The 17,553-nt window shown below is 45.6% G+C and overlaps 1 protein-coding gene across 1 annotated transcript in view; it reads right to left on the reverse strand.

The window, feature by feature from the left end:
* The window catches only part of map3k12 (mitogen-activated protein kinase kinase kinase 12), a 57,287-nt gene extending 39,959 nt beyond the window's left edge, over positions 1–17,328 (reverse strand). Inside the window, exon 1 of the mRNA XM_035389612.1 lies at positions 17,110–17,328. The gene's annotated coding sequence lies outside the window, so the exon portion shown is untranslated. The remainder of the gene's footprint in view (positions 1–17,109) is intronic.
* Between the last annotated feature and the right edge of the window lie 225 nt (positions 17,329–17,553).

The raw sequence follows: 17,553 nt of genomic DNA on the forward strand, positions 1-17,553 counted from the left end.
GTGTGTGTGTGTTCGCGTGTGCATGTGTGTTTGTGTGTGTGTGTGCGTGTGTGCATGTGCGTGTTCGCGTGTGCATGTGTGTGCGTGTGTGCGTGCGCGTGTTGGCGCTGATTGATCTGTGAACAACGTTAGCGCTCTAAGAGAACCTTTGACTTTTAAAACCTTGGATCCAGGTGCATGACCTCTAAAGGAGTACTGACTGTGCCACTCGCTGTGTTGCTAATCCAATCTACTGAAGTGCAGCGCTGCACTACTGCTGTACCCCTGCTGCTACTACAGCGCTACTACTGCTGATCTACTGCACACGGTCATGCATGAAGCGGTGCTCGCCCTGCATACACACACCGGCATTCACACACGCGTACATACAATCACACGCTCAACCGGACGCCTGGTTCGCATCGAGCACACGTGCACCTGCATGGACGTGTCCAAACCGAAGACCTGGGCTCCTTTGTTGGAGTGTACTGGATGACCATTGACTTGGTCAAAAGTCTGTCGATCTCAGACCAAACAAGTGCCGAATAGTGGCATGCCCGGGCACCCCCACAGGAGTGTGTGATTATAGGCTGCAGTCTCCCTGCGCAGTCTGTGACCCGGGCTGCCTGCGCAGTCTGTGACCCGGGCTGCCTGCGCAGTCTGTGACCCGGGCTAATCTGAGGGATTAAGCTCACGCAGGCCTCATCCTCTCAGCTCCCGATGACATCATTCACAATGAGGGAGGGAACCCTGTGAACCGGGCCATCGATTGGGCGATAGGTTTGGCTGCTAGGATGCCTACACCCAAAAGCCCCAATCTGGGCGTCCAGAGAGGTGCAAATCCGGGTTGCGAGGCCTCTAGGACATAAACGGACTAGAGCCTCTTTTCCACCGTGGGGCCGAACGGTTACCGGGGCCGCTCCGTGCCGTTCCGCGCTGCTCAGGACTCGTGGGAATGGTTACCGTTTCTGTTTCCACCGTCGGGCTGCTAAAACCATGACTAGGAAGTATCTAAAGAAAAAGTAGTGATGACAGCAAGTGACGCAGTGGATCAGGGACAGCGTCCCGTTGCGTATGTAATAAATATGCGCCAGTTGTTGTCGTCGCTCCCCGTTCTGCTTTGTTTTTGTAATGTTCGGTTTCGTTGTCTGACGATATGGACGAGGATTCAGTTTCTGGCATTTTTATTTATATTAGCTTCTCTACCGACCTAGCTTACGGAAGAGGACGTGAAGAGACCGGATGCGGAGTCACAAAACTGACGTAATGTGAAACCAGTCAGTGAATACCTACGTCATCAAGCCCGCCCACCCGAACGGTTCTGCTGCACTGAGCGCGGTTGTCTAACCGTGCCAAGAAAATCGTGCTGGGCACGGTTTGTAAGCGTTCCACACCAAACCGTTTCCAGGTGGAAACACCATTGGAACCGTTCCTCTCCGTGCTCAGAACCGTTCGGCCCTACAGTGGAAAAGAGGCTTAGGTTAACCCCAATACAGCTCAGGTTTCACCCAGGTATAACCCGGCTACAGCCTTGTAGGCTAGAAAATGCTCACTTTTCAACCAAATGTAGCCAGGTTTTCACCTGTACGCCGAGATGTCGTTTCACCGATTTTTCACCACAAAAATATTCACTGGGACAGTGCCTGTATCCATTGAGCGGACCGTGTCATCACACTACCCAGAATTCCCAAGCCTGCGTCATCGTCCTGACAGCGCTCCGATTTTAAAAGCGCGTCTACGCCGCAGAGCTAAAATCCCCGAGCTGAGGTGGGAACGGTGGAGTTTGAAAGGGACGACAGTGTTGCCGGGTTCCTCATTATGCTCGGCCTGGCGTAAGTAAGGTCAGAATAACGTTCACTGCGTGAACTGAACTGTGTCCTTGGCTATAAACGGCTGTACGAAATGAGTTTCGTACCTTATTGAACCCGTGTTTTGTAGTTGTCCAATGACCATGATACACACTGTTGTACGTCACTTAAAAGCGTCTGCTAAATAAATGTGATGTAATGTAACGGAGAGCCGCAGGTTCTGCTGGTTTTTTGTTTAAAATCGGCGACCGGTTCAGACCCAGGAACCCAGATGAGGTACCTGTGTAACCACCTGCTTTACCTGCTCAGCTATTATTGCAGGGAGGAGTCCTACAGAACCGGCCCATCTCCTGTGCCGGCAAGCGGATCTCGGCACGTTCGGTAGAAATATCTGGCGTCAGAAGTTTCTCTTCTTTTTTTCATGTTCCCCAACTCTCACTCTCGAGATGTTCTCCTCTTCCTGCGACTTGCTGGTTCTATTTTCAGCTGGAACACTTTAACTATGATTTATTTATTCACGCTCAGCTCAGGAGGGGTTACCAGTTGGGGAAGATTAATCCGGTCTCTGTAAGTGTTCGCAGTTTCATCAAGTTTAGTTCACGTGAAAAAAAGGATGATTGCCATTGATAAACATTTTTACTAAATCGGGGGTTCCTTCAATTTGGGACGTCCACAGTCCGTCTAATGAGTGACATACCTCTTATTATTATATTTGGAAAAATAATTGCTATTCTACGTATCTGTGTGTTTGTTATCAAAATTTATTAAAGACACACACGCATGCAAGCACGCACGCACACACATGCACACACACACACAATCATGCACACACACACACACACACACACACTCACACACACATATAATGCTACAGATGTACTGCACTACAAGGATATAATGTATTTTTCATGTCAGGCCTCCACAGTTGCAGGGATACCCCTCCAGTGGGAGGATCTGACAGAAGATGAGCAGTAACAGCAAGCTCCTCAATCATTTAGCACTAAATACAGTGCTACAATTAACACTGTCAATGCTGCTGGTAGTACAGATGTATTGGATTCAGTTGATGTTTTCCCTTAACTTTGATTTAATAACACAAAGTGTTTCTTTTGTAAAATGCAAGCATGTTTTTTGCCATCATTGTAGTGATACTTATGTGTCACTGTGGTTGAAAGCTAAGGACAAATGTTGACTAGATCCAGGCCGATGTCTTGTGTACCAGTGCACAAACAAATCAGGGTGACGATGCTAAGATGAACTCCCTGGATAGCCTGTAGGAGGAAACCTTGCATCATGGGGGGTGGGAGTGTTGACCAACTAGCAACTCTAATTTCAGTTAAATCAGTGCAGGACTGACTGTATGAAAACATTACTGGCATTCCTGCACAGTGAAACATTCAGTGTTAATTTGTTCACACATATGTACTCTGTAAGAGTTGAATTAACACTGGAAAGTGTACTGCGTGGGTTGGGGGCAGACCACTTTTATTTGGTGTAGCTGAAAATCCACCGGTAGCTTTGTGTGCTTCACCTTAAAAAGTGTGCTTGACTCAGTGACCTCTGTACAAATTTAGGTGGCATTTCAGGTGTGGGATGGTAGGGTGGAGCAGCGTGTGGGGTGGTAGGGTGGAGCGGTGTGTGGGGTGGTAGGGTGGAGCAGTGTGTGGGGTGGTAGGGTGGATCAGCGTGTGGGGTGATAGGGTGGAGTGGTGTGTGGGGTGGTAGGGTGGACCTGCGTGTGGGGCAGTAGGGTGGAGCAGCGTGGGCGGTGGTAGGGTGGGGCGGTATGTGGTGCGGTAGTGTGGAGCAGTGTGTGGGGTGGTAGGGTGGAATGGTGTGTGGGGTGGTAGGGTGGAGCAGTATGTGGGGCAGTAGGGTGGAGCAGCGTGTGGGGTGGTAGGGTGGAGCGGTGTGTGGGGTGGTAGGGTGGAGCAGTGTGTGGGGTGGTAGGGTGGAGTGGTGTGTGGGGTGGTAGGGTGGAGCAGTATGTGGGGCAGTAGGGTGGAGCAGCGTGTGGGGTGGTAGGGTGGAGCGGTGTGTGGGGTGGTAGGGTGGAGCAGTGTGTGGGGTGGTAGGGTGGAGCAGCGTGTGGGGTGATAGGGTGGAGTGGTGTGTGGGGTGGTAGGGTGGACCTGCGTGTGGGGTGGTAGAGTGGAGCAGCGTGTGGGGTGGTAGGGTGGAGAAGTGTGTGGGGTGGTAGGGTGGAGCAGTGTGTGGGGTTGTAGGGTGGAGCGGCGTGTGGGGCAGTAGGGTGGAGCAGCGTGTGGGGTGGTAGGGTGGAGCGGTGTGTGGGGTGGTAGGGTGGAGCAGTATGTGGGGCAGTGGGGTGGAGCAGTGTGTGGGGTGGTAGGGTGGAGCAGTATGTGGGGCAGTGGGGTGGAGCAGTGTGTGGGGTGGTAGGGTGGAGCGGTGTGTGGGGCAGTAGGGTGGAGCAGTATGTGGGGCAGTAGGGTGCAGCAGCGTGTGGGGTGGTAAGGTGGAGCGGTGTGTGGGGTGGTAGGGTGGAGCAATGTGTGGGGTGGTAGGGTGGAGCAGTATGTGGGGTAGTAGGGTGGAGCAGCGTGTGAGGTGGTAGGGTGGAGCGGTGTGTGGGGTGGTAGGGTGGAGCGGTGTGTGGGGTGGTAGGGTGGAGCGGTATGTGGGGTGGTAGGGTGGAGCAGTTTGTGAGGTGGTAGGGTGGATTGGCATGTGGGGTGGTAGGGTGGAGCAGTGTGTGAGGTGGTAGGGTGGAGCGGTGTGTGGGTTGGTAAGATGGAACGGTGTGTGGGGTGGTACGGTGGAGCAGCCTGTGGGGTGGTAGGGTGGAGCGGTGTGTGGGGTGGTAGGGTGGAGCAGTATGTGGGGTGGTAGGGTGGAGCAGCGTGGGGGGTGGTAGGGTGGAGCAGTGTGTGGGGTGGTAGGGTGGACTGGCGTGTGGGATGGTAGGGTGGAGTGGTGTGTGGGGTGGTAGGGTGGAGCAGCGTGTGGGGTGGTAGGGTTGGAGCGGTGTGTGGGTTGATAAGATGGAACGGTGTGTGGGGTGGTAGGGTGGAGCAGCCTGTGGGGTGGTAGGGTGGAGCGGTGTGTGGGGTGGTAGGGTGGAGCAGCATGTGGGGTGTTAGGGTGGAGCGGTGTGTGGGTTGGTAAAATGGAACGGTGTGTGGGATGGTAGGGTGGAGCAGTGTGTGGGGTGGTAGGGTGGACTGGTGTGTGGGGTAGTAGGGTGGAGTGGTGTGTGGGGTGGTAGGGTGGAGCGGTGTGTGGGGTAGTAGGGTGGAGTGGTGTGTGGGGTGGTAGGGTGGACCAGCGTGTGGGGTGGCGGAGGCAGGGGGGGGGAGTTTGGGGGGGGGGGGGGTGGACAGCAGGCTCAGGACTGTCTTGGGACTTGGGGCAGGTGCCCTGACTGTGGGGGAAGGGAACATGAACCAATCTGAAGCTGTAGCTGATTTTGGCTGTCTCATTTCAGATTCCTTGTGTAACTGGAGATACACAGTGAAATGGTCAGTGTTAAATCAACTCCTACAGAGTTTATGAGGCCAGAGTGGACTCTTACTGTATAGATTCTACTGGCACATTAGCCAAACATGTTGGCCATACGAGTAAAAGAATATAAATATTTTAAAGGCTTCAGTAATCGTGTTTCATGAGGGTGGTCTATGCAGCTCCTAGTACCTATTTTAAGAGGCTAAGACACCATTATTTGAAGCTGAGATGCAGGTAAATACCTGAAGTTTGACAGGACATAGTTCCCCAGAAGTGCAGGATTTCCCACATTCCCTCTTGGAGTGTGAATCAGATGGGTACAGTGCACAAAACTCTCTCACTGGTATCAGGTTCCCATTTTGGGAGAAGGAGCCAAAATAACAAAGTGCCCATTCTTACAGGCCCAGAGCGCCATTGTGGTCCCTCTCCCCATTCGTACAGCACCAGAGCGCCATCGTGGTACCTCTCCCCATTCTTCCAGCACCAGAGCGCCATTGTGATCCCTCTCCCCATTCTTACAGGCCGAGAGCGCCATCGTGGTCCCTCTCCCCATTCGTACAGCACCAGAGCGCCATCGTGGTCCCTCTCCCCATTCTTACAGGCCGAGAGCCCCATCGTGGTCCCTCTCCCCATTCTTACAGCACCAGAGCGCCATCGTGGTCCCTCTCCCCATTCTTACAGCACCAGAGTGCCATCGTGGTCCCTCTCCCCATTCTTACAGGCCGAGAGCGCCATCATGGTCCCTCTCCCCATTCTTACAGGCCGAGAGCGCCATAGTGATCCCTCTCCCCATTCTTACAGGCCGAGAGCGCCATCGTGGTCCCTCTCCCCATTCGTACAGCACCAGAGCGCCATCGTGGTCCCTCTCCCCATTCTTAAAGGCCGAGAGCGCCATTGTGGTCCCTCTCCCCATTCGTACAGCACCAGAGCGCCATCGTGGTCCCTCTCCCCATTCTTACAGGCCCATATCGCCATCACGGTCCCTCTCCCCATTCTTACAGGCCCAGAGCGCCATCGTGGTCCCTCTCCCCATTCTTACAGGCCAAGAGCGCCATCGTAATCCCTCTCCCCATTCTTACAGGCCCATATCGCCATCACGGTCCCTCTCCCCATTCTTACAGGCCCAGAGCGCCATCGTAATCCCTCTCCCCATTCTTACAGGCCCATATCGCCATCACGGTCCCTCTCGCTGCGTTGTGTGTCAGAGGTGAAGGGGCTCATTTATGATGGGCCGTTCTGCAGCACTCTCAGGAAGTGACATCATGCTTCACCCCTTGCGTCCCCCTTTTAGTTTCATCCATTTTGTTCTACCGGATTTGTAATCGTATGTAAGTGGTTCAGTCAGGAAGGGGATTCTCCAGTTTCGCCAATGACCTCACTGTCTGTGTCTGTCTCCATTACTGAAAGGAATTTCATTCAGAAAGAATGCACCCCGCCCCCATACACGCACACATGCATACACACACACACACACACACACACACACACACACACACATACACAATGCAACCATATATACCTACCCATTCAAGAAAATTCCTCGGGGAGGAAGCTGATTGGGGTTTTATTTTGTTTATCGGTTTTTAAATGAGGCAATTTTAAGGTGAGATCATTGGCGGAACTCGAGGTTCACCTCTTCAGCACGCCAACCCCGCCGTACTGACGCCACACCTCATCCTCCTTCGGTAATACGTGCTGCGTTTAACACTGATAGAGTATTTATCGCTCCAGCAGAGTACATTTACAGAGTCCTCTTTGACTCCTATCAGCTCTGTTTGCGTTCAATTAACACAGAATATCTACTGTGCAAACTCTTTCATCCAAGCTATTGAAATTGAAGACTAGGCTTGTATCTCTGTATGGAAGGACTGTTCACTTTCAGGTACTATTAAAATAGGATTTGAACCTACATATTTTAAAATATGCCATTATGTTAATAACTCAGTGAATAACAGTCCATTATATATGCATTTAGTATTTTTTCAAATAATTCTCAAATCGAAGTGTTATAGAATGATATGATAGATGTTCTCATTAGAATTCTCTGACACCAATTCTAAATCTCATCCTGTTAAAATTCCGATTTAATAACATGAATGAAAGCACATTTCAATTACCCCTGTATCTGTTTTCATTTATTTCAAATATTTATTAATATGTGTATTTTAATTTATACAGTGTTAAATTAACTCTTACAGAGTGCATATGGTCCCTATTGGAGGCATATGCACTCTGTTAGAGTTGAATTAATGCCTAACATATTGTATTAAAATCAGTTTTCCACTTTATGCCGCTTTGTGGAATGTGGAATTTTACTCTGCTGTTTTAATTGGCCGGTCCCATTGCTAAGGGAAACCACAGCAGGAGCTGGAGGAATAGCTGGTAGGAGGGGGTTAATGACGGAACAGAGGGGTTGGAGATGTCTTCCTGCAAGTCACATGGTAGATGTTGGGAAGGGGGAGGGAGCGCAGGGAAGGAGGTGTGGCCTGGACAGCGTTGCCGTGGAAACTGAATCCTCGGTTGGCCAGTGTGAAGTCAGAAGCTTAATATTAGACTCTGACTGTAGCTGCCGCTGTGGCGTGAGTCACACTAGCACAGTGCGCCCTGCATCTTAATGAAGAGAGAGAGAGAGAGAGAGGGAAAGACAGAGAGAGGGACAGAGAGGGAGAGAGTGAGAAAGAGAGGGAGAGAGGGAAGGAGGGAAGGAGAGAGGGAGCGAAGGAAAGAGAGAGAGGGAGGGAAGGAGGGCGAGAGGGAAAGAGAGAGGGGGAAGGAGGGAGAGAGAGGGAAAGACGATGGAGAGCAGGAGAGAGAGAGGATGGAGAGTCAGTGGAGGAAACGCTGCAGTGTGTTCAGAGGGAAAGAGCGCAGAGCTTCATGCATTATGTATTCATATAGGTATGTACTACGGTTCTTTTGGCATTCTCACTTATCATCACTGACAATTATTTTCCAAATGATAAAAAAGAAAATATGATAATTTCAATAATACCAGCCAAGTTCAGCCTGTCCATCATGTAGCCAATGAGAGAAGCATGTATAAACCAGCCCTGCTGTCACTCAACAGCCATTTACACTCAGATCCAATCAAGCGGAGGCAGCAAAGGACTATGGGTAATCATTTCACATTTTTCAGTTTTCACATGACAAAATAAGTCCCGAAATGTCCTACAAAAAAAAAACAAAAAAAAAAAACAATGTCACTTACCAATGCAATTTTTGATCTGGTCACATAGTTATGAAGTTTATAGGTACTCTTGTAAAACCTATAAAAATCTATTATTTCAATGAATCAATAGTCAGGCGTTTCAATAATTTTACATTTATTTAAAGAATCAAGGGTGCTTGTGTACGTGTGTGTGAGTGAGTATGTATGTATGTGTGTGCGTGAGTGTGCATGTGTGTGTGTGTCTGTGTGTGCATATGCATGCATGTGTGTTTCTGTGTATGTGTGTGTGTTTGTGTTTGTGTGATTTAATATTATAAATGCATACCCCATATGTATCAGAACTGGTTGTGCTGTCATCTCCATAGTTAGTGCGACATTACTAAGTGCCAGACCAGGATAATCACCGTAATCTCAGATCTGATTGGTTGCGGGTGAAGGTCTGTACATCCCCCTCTGCCAGCTGTTCACTTGTCATAGTCGATGACAGCACAGCCACCATGTTTTATTCAGATCATTATTAACATCATCTGGATTGCTTTAATGATGCTGCAAGCACCCTGTCCCTGGTGTAAGAGTATTGTCTGCAAGGTCTACGTCAGTGTTACTCAGATAATCTATCTATCTATCTATCTATCTATCAGGCCTGGGTCAAATACGTATTTGTTTTGGATTCAAATAATTTTATTCACTTCACTGATCTTGTCTGGTGTATTGGAACCAATGAAGTACTCTCAAAAAGTGCAAACCCCGCTTTCTGGTCATATTGGCAGGTTCAATTACACTAGGCAAGATCAACAGAACACAGAAAAGTATTTAAATCCAAAACAAATACATATTTAACCCAGGTCTGCTATCTATCTATCTATCTATCTATCTATCTATCTATCTACATGTCTCTCTGTCTGTATGTCAGTCAGTCTGTGTTAAAGGCTAACACAGAAAGCCCTAGCATGGTGCTAGGTAGGTGTTCATTCAGAATGACTTCATACCAGGCGGCTTCCCCTTTTAAGGCAATGGATCTGGGCAGGGCGGCTTTTCCCAAAATCGGCTGCCGAACCTGAGAGGGAGTGACGCAGAACCCCACCTCCCACACGACAGGCTCACTGCACTCTCTGCGGGCCAATCAAACGCCAGCCCATTCTCTCTTAGCCAATCGAAATCAGGAAAAGGGGGAGAAGGATGATGATGGGGAACCTGACCTGATCTACCTCACTGCTGCTACTGTGAGAATGAGTCATGCAAGCTCACAAGAAACATACCTCTGCATGAATGAGAGGACTGCATCTCTCTCTCTCTCCCTCTCTCCCTCTCTCACTATCTCTCTCTCTCCCTCTCTCTCTCCCCTCTTTCTCCCTCTTCCTCTCACTCTCTCTCCCTCCCTCTCTCACTATCTCTCTCTCTCTCTCCCCCTCTCTCACTATCTCTCTCTCTCTTCCCCTCTCTCCCTCTTCATTTCATTCTCTCTCCCTCCCTCTCTCCCTCTCTCGCTCCCCCTCTCTCTCCCTCTTCCTCTCACTCTCTCTCTCTCCACCTCGCTCCCTCTCTCTATCTCTCTCAACTTCAAATTAAGAGAATACACTTGCAAATATCAGCAAGGCCTACATACAGAAATACAGACATACATTATAATGTGAATGTATTGTTATTGTTACTATTATAATTATAAAATGCAGAAAAAAGAAAATAATACGAATAAATAAAAATTAATAAATTAATAAATAAAATTAATATATTTTTGGCGGTCAACCACTGTCCTTCAGCTTGCGACATGTAAAGATGTACTTAGCTGCTATTGGAGCTGTTGTCCCATCTGGTAGGATTTGTAGTTTCTTCTGTTTTGTTAGGGAATAAAAGTCTCTCTCACATTCAAATTTAAAATGCTTTATTTGCTCTCCAAGGAAAAAATGGAATGGTTAGGTATCATGCAGGCTAGGGAAGTTTGGGTGTATCCTTTTAAAGCTCTTTCTAATGGTTAGTTCTCATGCAGGCTAGGGAAGTTTGGGTGTATCCTTTTAAAGCTCTCTCTAATGGTTAGCTCTCATGCAGGCTAGGGAAGTTTGGGTGTATCCTTTTAAAGCTCTTTCTAATGGTTAGTTCTCATGCAGGCTAGGGAAGTTTGGGTGTATCCTTTTAAAGCTCTCTCTAATCTAATGGTTAGTTCTCATGCAGGCTAGGGAAGTTTGGGTGTATCCTTTTAAAGCTCTCTCTAATCTAATGGTTAGTTCTCATGCAGGCTAGGGAAGTTTGGGTGTATCCTTTTAAAGCTCTCTGTAATGGTTAGCTCTCACGCAGGCTAGGGAAGTTTGGGTGTATCCTTTTAAAGCTCTCTGTAATGGTTAGTTCTCATGCAGGCTAGGGAAGTTTGGGTGTATCCTTTTAAAGCTCTCTGTAATGGTTAGGTATCATGCAGGCTAGGGAAGTTTGGGTGTATCCTTTTAAAGCTCTCTCTAATGGTTAGCTCTCATGCAGGCTAGGGAAGTTTGGGTGTATCCTTTTAAAGCTCTTTCTAATGGTTAGGCCTCATGCAGGCTAGGGAAGTTCGGGTACATCCTTTAATTTAGAAAAAATATTTTCTCTAATTTCTTGATATTTATAATATCTGGTGAGGAGCTCTGTCTCTGTGTGTTACTGGTTACAGTGGGAGCAGCCAAGGCTGCCGATGGGGGCTGAGCTCTGTCTCTGTGTGTTACTGGTTACAGTGGGAGCAGCCAAGGCTGCCGATGGCGGCCGGCCTGTAGTGTTTGGCTGCGCTCGCTCAGTCTGTATTTTGTCAACGTTTGCTTATAATTTTTCACCGCAGTCAGATTGCCTGCTGCACTGTATTCTCGTTTTATTAAGAGCATTCTAATTTGTTTAGATTTTTCGAGTTTCCCCGTGAGTACTGTAATTTTGCTTTTGTTTCATTATAATGTGGCTGACTCCGACTGGTTATGAGAGCGCTGTCCTGAGGCGAGATGGTGCTAGTGGGGGTTAGTGGGGGTTAGTGGGGGTTAGTGGGGGTTAGTGGACTGAGTCTCAGGACCTGCTGAGTGAGGGGGCTCTTCTCTGGGGCCCTAATGCTCCTGGCATTACAGAGGTTTATACTCTCAAATTCAAATTCAAAATGCTTTATTGGCATGAAATACATTTGTACATATTGCCAAAGCGTACACACAGAAACAGGAATAGGAATACAAACAACATGAAATACAAACAACATTGTGGTAACGACGATGGTACTCTCTCTCTCTCTCTCGCTCCCTCCCTCCCTCTCTCTCCCTCTCTCTCTCTCTGTCTCTCTCTCTCACCCACTATAAACTAATAGGGAACCTGCTGAAATTTGTAAATACCTGGGGGCTGCAAAGCACTTTGATCGATTGATGATGACGACAGCAGGTTAGTAATTAATTTCTCATTTGTATCCTTGGCCCTTTCTACATTACAGTAATGTAATTTAACGATTTGACTGTTATTTTTATTTATTTCTTTATTTTTATTTTTATTTTTGTCTTTGTTTGCTAGTTCATTACTATTATTTAAAAAAATGTATTATCATCTTGTTATCCAAATAAGGGCTTTTCAAATTCTATCTCTCTCTCTACCTCTCTTTATCTCTGTCTCAAATTCAAATAAAAGCAAAAAAAAAAAAAAAAAAATAGACCAAGACATGAAAAAACCAGACTGAAAGAAGCAGAATGTAAACAGCTGCTACATTGTCTTCTGTCAGTGCATAGATTTATGAACAGCAGAAATGTTCTCCCTTGAACTGCTTTATAACATTATCACACATTCCCAAAGGTATTAAAATAGTAAATGCATAATTCAAGAGCATAATTCAGTGAGATATAATGAATGCATGTTTAATTTATCGATTTATCATTTTGGTAAACTATTGCCAAATTAGCTATTCATGTGAAAATAAAAGCATAATAATATATAATGAGAACCAGCCAAAATGCATTCTTATATTATCGCCTTTTAAGCTTAAGAGAGAAAGCATATAAACTCTTTAATTTTTATATCCGTTTCACACAAGGAACTAGTGTATTTGTTTCTTTTAACTTTTTATTTGGTGTTACAGCTTGAAGTGTGGTGCCAGAAGACAAGCATGGTCTGGAAAAGGCATTTTAGATATGTCCTTTGATTTATACTCAATACTTTTTCTTAAATATCACAGAATTCTGTTGGATTTTTTTTACTGCTACAGTACAATTCCTAGATCATGATAGCCCTTGATCAACTACAACCAAGTCCTTTCCAAACATATGCCAATTTTATTTTTCCGATAAAATACTCCTGGCTTAATTTTTTTGTTTGCACATGAACAATTAACATTTAACTACACTGACTTTAATTCATATGGTTTACTTCTGCTTCTGAATTTTTGGATTACTTCAGAAGATTAAACACTTCTTGCAGGGGTGTGAGGTGGCTAAGCCAGTTAAGGCACTGTTCTCGACCCTGGAAGGGCCCGCGGTCCGGCGGTAAATCCAGTCTGTGGCACTGCCAACGGGGGCAGAGAGGCATGTAGTGTGGCACACAGGTGGTGCTCGCATCGCCCAGGGATTGAAGGGTTTCTGTTGGCTTTGGGTACAGCCTCTCAATGTGCATAGTGACCCTGCTGGTTACAACAGGGATTAACATGACTGGGTATTCCAAACTGGAAGACCCTAACACTAACCCTAACCCTAACCCATAAAAACATTTTTGGTAATTTGTTACACATTTGTGCCATGATCATCCGTGTAAACATGGAATAGCCGAAGTCCCAACACTGATTCCTGTGGGACTACACTTCCCACAGTACCTTGCTCAGACAAGACTCCTCCTACTGCAGCTGTTTCATTTCTACCTGGCAACCAATGAAACTGCCTGTGAAGTAGAAGAACTTGTAATTCATACTGATTTCATTTTGACAAAAGCCTCTCATGTAGTACTTTATCAAATTCTCCAAAACAAATAAAACATTTAAAAATTAAATTAAAAAAACTTCGTAAATTCCTCAAAATAAAATCAGGAGGTTTGCAGGAAACATGCTAGTTAAACCAGAAAGCCAGATAAAAACATCTGTGTAGTAAAGATACAAAATACTATATTATTATTTTTTCTAAAAAAGCAGCGGTCTCCAAGGAAAATGAATATGGATTAAATATTGGAAGCTTAAACCATAGGTCAGGACCCAAAACGGGTCACGGGGGGAGAGTATGAGGAGGTCCTGGAGTCTGTAGTCCACTAGGCTGTGCTGGTATGTGTATTTGACTGGTCCTAAAAAGTATTTCTAATTTGGGTCCCATTTTGTTAAAAATTTTCTTAATTAACATAAATTTAATAAGCATGGTAACTCACCCCTCTATCAAGTCTGAACTATATATTCTCTCACCTGCAGTCCTGTTCCTTCCTTCCTTCTCTGTCGCTCTCTCTCACACTCTCTCTCTCTCTTTCTGTTCTGTCTTTTTCTTTTTCCAATGAACATCACTGTCATTTCACACCAGACATAAAGTAACAGAAAATGTCCAAGGTGTTCTGCCTTTAGCAGAAAGTTTAGCAAAAAAATCTGTCTGCCAAACAAGAGAGAGTAATTAATGTGCAATGCAATCAGTTCATATAAATCTTCTTTCAAAGAGTCCCTTCATCATACATTAAAGATTTAATTAGAGCGCTCAAACATTCCCCTTTGTTCCTTATACTGAGCACAGTGTACATACCAGTGCAGTCTAAACTAAAAACACCTGTTTTGTGTTTTTACTATTTGCATTTGGACGATCATTTAGATACATAAATTAATAAGTCTTGACAATTTAATCTGATTCTGCATGCCTACGTAGGCTGGAGGATGGAAATGCCAGAAGAGAGATTTTGATTTGGTCAAAAGAGAGATAATCAGTCTTTAATCAAATCTGCCATATGACCGACTGGGTGACTGAAAAAAACAACAACAACAAAAAACCTGCTTACCCATGACATAATAGCCAGCCAATCCGCATCCTCTCTCACATAATCCCACTGAACATTCGATGTTTAACTAGATTAAGTTCTTGAATCACCCCGCCGCCCCATAGTTCATTCGCCAAGGGACATTAGAGTCTAGATCGTTAAGTTCTTGTAGTTCCCACATATAGAATGACATTTAAGAGTAATGTTGACTGCATTTTTATTCTCGAACGTTTACTGCCATGTGATTTAAATAATAATAAACCGCGAACGGATCATTCGCAGTTCATTGTCATAATGTGATGCACGCGGTGTACATTATTGCAATGATCGAAAGCCTACGTGCAGGTGTCAGTCGCATCTGAGTATGCTGTACTAAATGTGTCACCAAAATATAAATACACTCTTTCTCTAAATGTGTTTACTTGATGTTCGTTGCTCGCCACACGAGTGTAAGGCAGCGTTGGATTGTTGAGAGGCGGCTATGTCTCTTTCAGGACCACGGAGAGCTCAACTCAAACGCATCATGCTCTCTGGAGAAAAAACTTTATCATTAGATCAGCTTTATTTGCGAGGACTTGCTTCATTCTGTGTTCCAAAATATATAATATATTTTATTATGAATAACAACTGAACATTCAAGATAATTAACCCTCGCTGTATCACAATGTTCAAAGATAATTTTAATTGTCAGCCAAACCATATTAACCGGATTGAATCGATTCTGCCGTGTCTCCTTTATTAGAAAAAATCAAAGCGAGCCGAAAATCACACAGTTATTGGATTACGAGCTGCAAATGTCATCATGCTTCATGGTCAATGTGGTTTTCTTTTTTCAGTACTGTAATAATATATTGCGGAGGACTCGTGTGGACATATTTTACAGCGTTTCAATTGAAAAATGGCTGGTCATACACTCACTTTTTGTTTTTCTTAACTCCTTAAATCCCCCTATTTCGGCTCATCGTTGTGCATTCTCATCCTCAAAGGAGATTTTCCGTCCCTGGTCTCCTTTAGTGCCAGATTACGCTAATGGCTCTTGTTCCTGGAGATCAGTTTACAGGCAGCCTCGGCCCGTGCGGGTCAGCGCGAGAATTGAGATGCACTATCGATCATTATGAAAGTCTTCCCTGCGCTATCGTTTAGCCGTGACACGTACAAGCCGCGGTCATGCATGGACAGGAACAATACAACAACGTGGTTCCACCGCACTGACACAAAATTCAAAATGGCAAGAAAAGTTCATTCGGAATCACTAACCCTGAAAAGTAAAACACGCCTCGTGCAGACGAGCGAAATTACCTTCAGACATAATCGTCTCTATGCCACAGGCAATGAGCCAAACATATAAATCTGCACAACCCGACGGCCCCAGAAAATGTGTAAATTAACCATACTGTCAGAATTTTGTCAAAGTAATCTTCGTAGAAGCAGAGGCTTGTGGGTCGCCGAGCAGACGGCGTATGTTTAAGGTTTCCCCTCGTCCTGTCACGGACTGTACTCAAAGACAAATGTTGATGGGTCTAACAAGCGAAACCCTACACCACTTAAGAAAATGGAGCGCCCGATCTATGGTTATCGATTTAATTGTGCTGAAAGGGGGGCGGGGAGTTGCGTGGACGCTTCGATCGTTATTCTCTCTGAAGTGATATCACAGCGCCCCCTGGCCGCCAGGAATATTTGCTGTACGTCTGGATAAAAATATACTAATTTATTCTTTCAGGCACAGGTCGAAGGGTCAGTCTCCAGAAAATTACTCCAAATTTCCCAGCGTGAAATTTCGCAGAAGAAGGTCCAAAGCCGATTCGTACGGAGTTCACGTGTTTAAATACGGTGACGTTCATCGGGTGATATGCAGCGTTTATTGATCCAAACCTTAAGCAGTTCTTGGCACAACCATGAAAGTAATTTAGGACTTTCAGTATTTAAGCGTGCGTCATGATCTCTGAAGTGTTTATCTCGATCTTTATCTCCATGACTTTATTTTAATGAGCATGTCTGGAAAGTGAACTGTTTCAATTGATTTCTAATATCTCAAAAGCTGTACAGTGGTTTATTGAAATTTAACAGAATAATACTAATGGCACCATGGGTGTTTTCAAAAGCTAAAAATGTACTGCTCAGAACTAAATGAATGGTAGGATTTCATCATGAATTTCTCAAAAATATGGAAAAATTACATAACGGACCCAATGCGTCCTGGACTGAAGAAAACAGCTGCCACGCGCACCGGGCTTCCGTCTGACCGCCGTATTCTAACGCTATGCAGCATCACACTGCTACACAAAATGACTTCGCGTGCCTGAACTTCGATGCATGAAAAAGGACAAAAATCGTGCTCACTTTGCGACTGACGCAAGATACAGACAGACGATAAGATTTGTTCTTTTAAATCGTCTCGAGAAATGTGCACAAGCAACCTCGGTAAATATCTTAGTATATCCTACACTGCGTTTAGCGATGTCTGTAAACATCCGTATACGCAATTTACAGCACTAGCCCCTGAAACTATACACGCCCGGATATTTTCGGGATGTTGACTGAATTTGACCCATCCATGTAGGTTACATTTATGTTACATTCTGCAAGAACTGTTGAAATATACTCAAATTGCTTCGTCAGTGAGGTGACCGACGCAAAAATCGTTTTTTTCATTATTGAATATCGCCACGTAAAATTACGGCGTCGCTTTTACAAAATAACACCGAGAGCTGCTTTGCTAAATCGGTCAAATAATTTTCTACGCAAATAAATTGTAATAGACATAACCCAGCGTCTTACCTTTGCTGTGGACAGTGCTCGCGTCGTTGGCTGAAGAGACGTAACGTTAGTGAAAGGGTCCGAACGGTGACAAAGAACGGCCCGGATTTTAATTATTTTCGCCTCTGACTCGCTCACTCGGTTGTGTGAGCGTTGAGCGTCCGTGCATGCAGGGTCGCTACGTCAATACGCGTCCCATCTGGCTAATTGTGATATCAATACAAATCTGGGAGTCATGGACGGGTGAAAGAGAGGGGGAGGAGCTGTCTCTGCACCTAGTGCTGAATCAAACTCACACATTTCCGTGCGGTTTGCTTCGCATTGACCGTGCTCTATACGTACGTCAGAGTTTAATAATCTTATTCATGAAACAATCAATGAAAGCCGTGTTTTGTACTGTTTTAATATTTTCCTTTGAGGAAGACATTTTCTTTCACCCCCCGTTTATCCCGTGCCCAGATTCAC

The sequence above is a fragment of the Anguilla anguilla genome, chromosome 13 (assembly GCF_013347855.1).
Source record: "Anguilla anguilla isolate fAngAng1 chromosome 13, fAngAng1.pri, whole genome shotgun sequence".
Taxonomy (NCBI): Eukaryota; Metazoa; Chordata; class Actinopteri; order Anguilliformes; family Anguillidae; genus Anguilla; species Anguilla anguilla.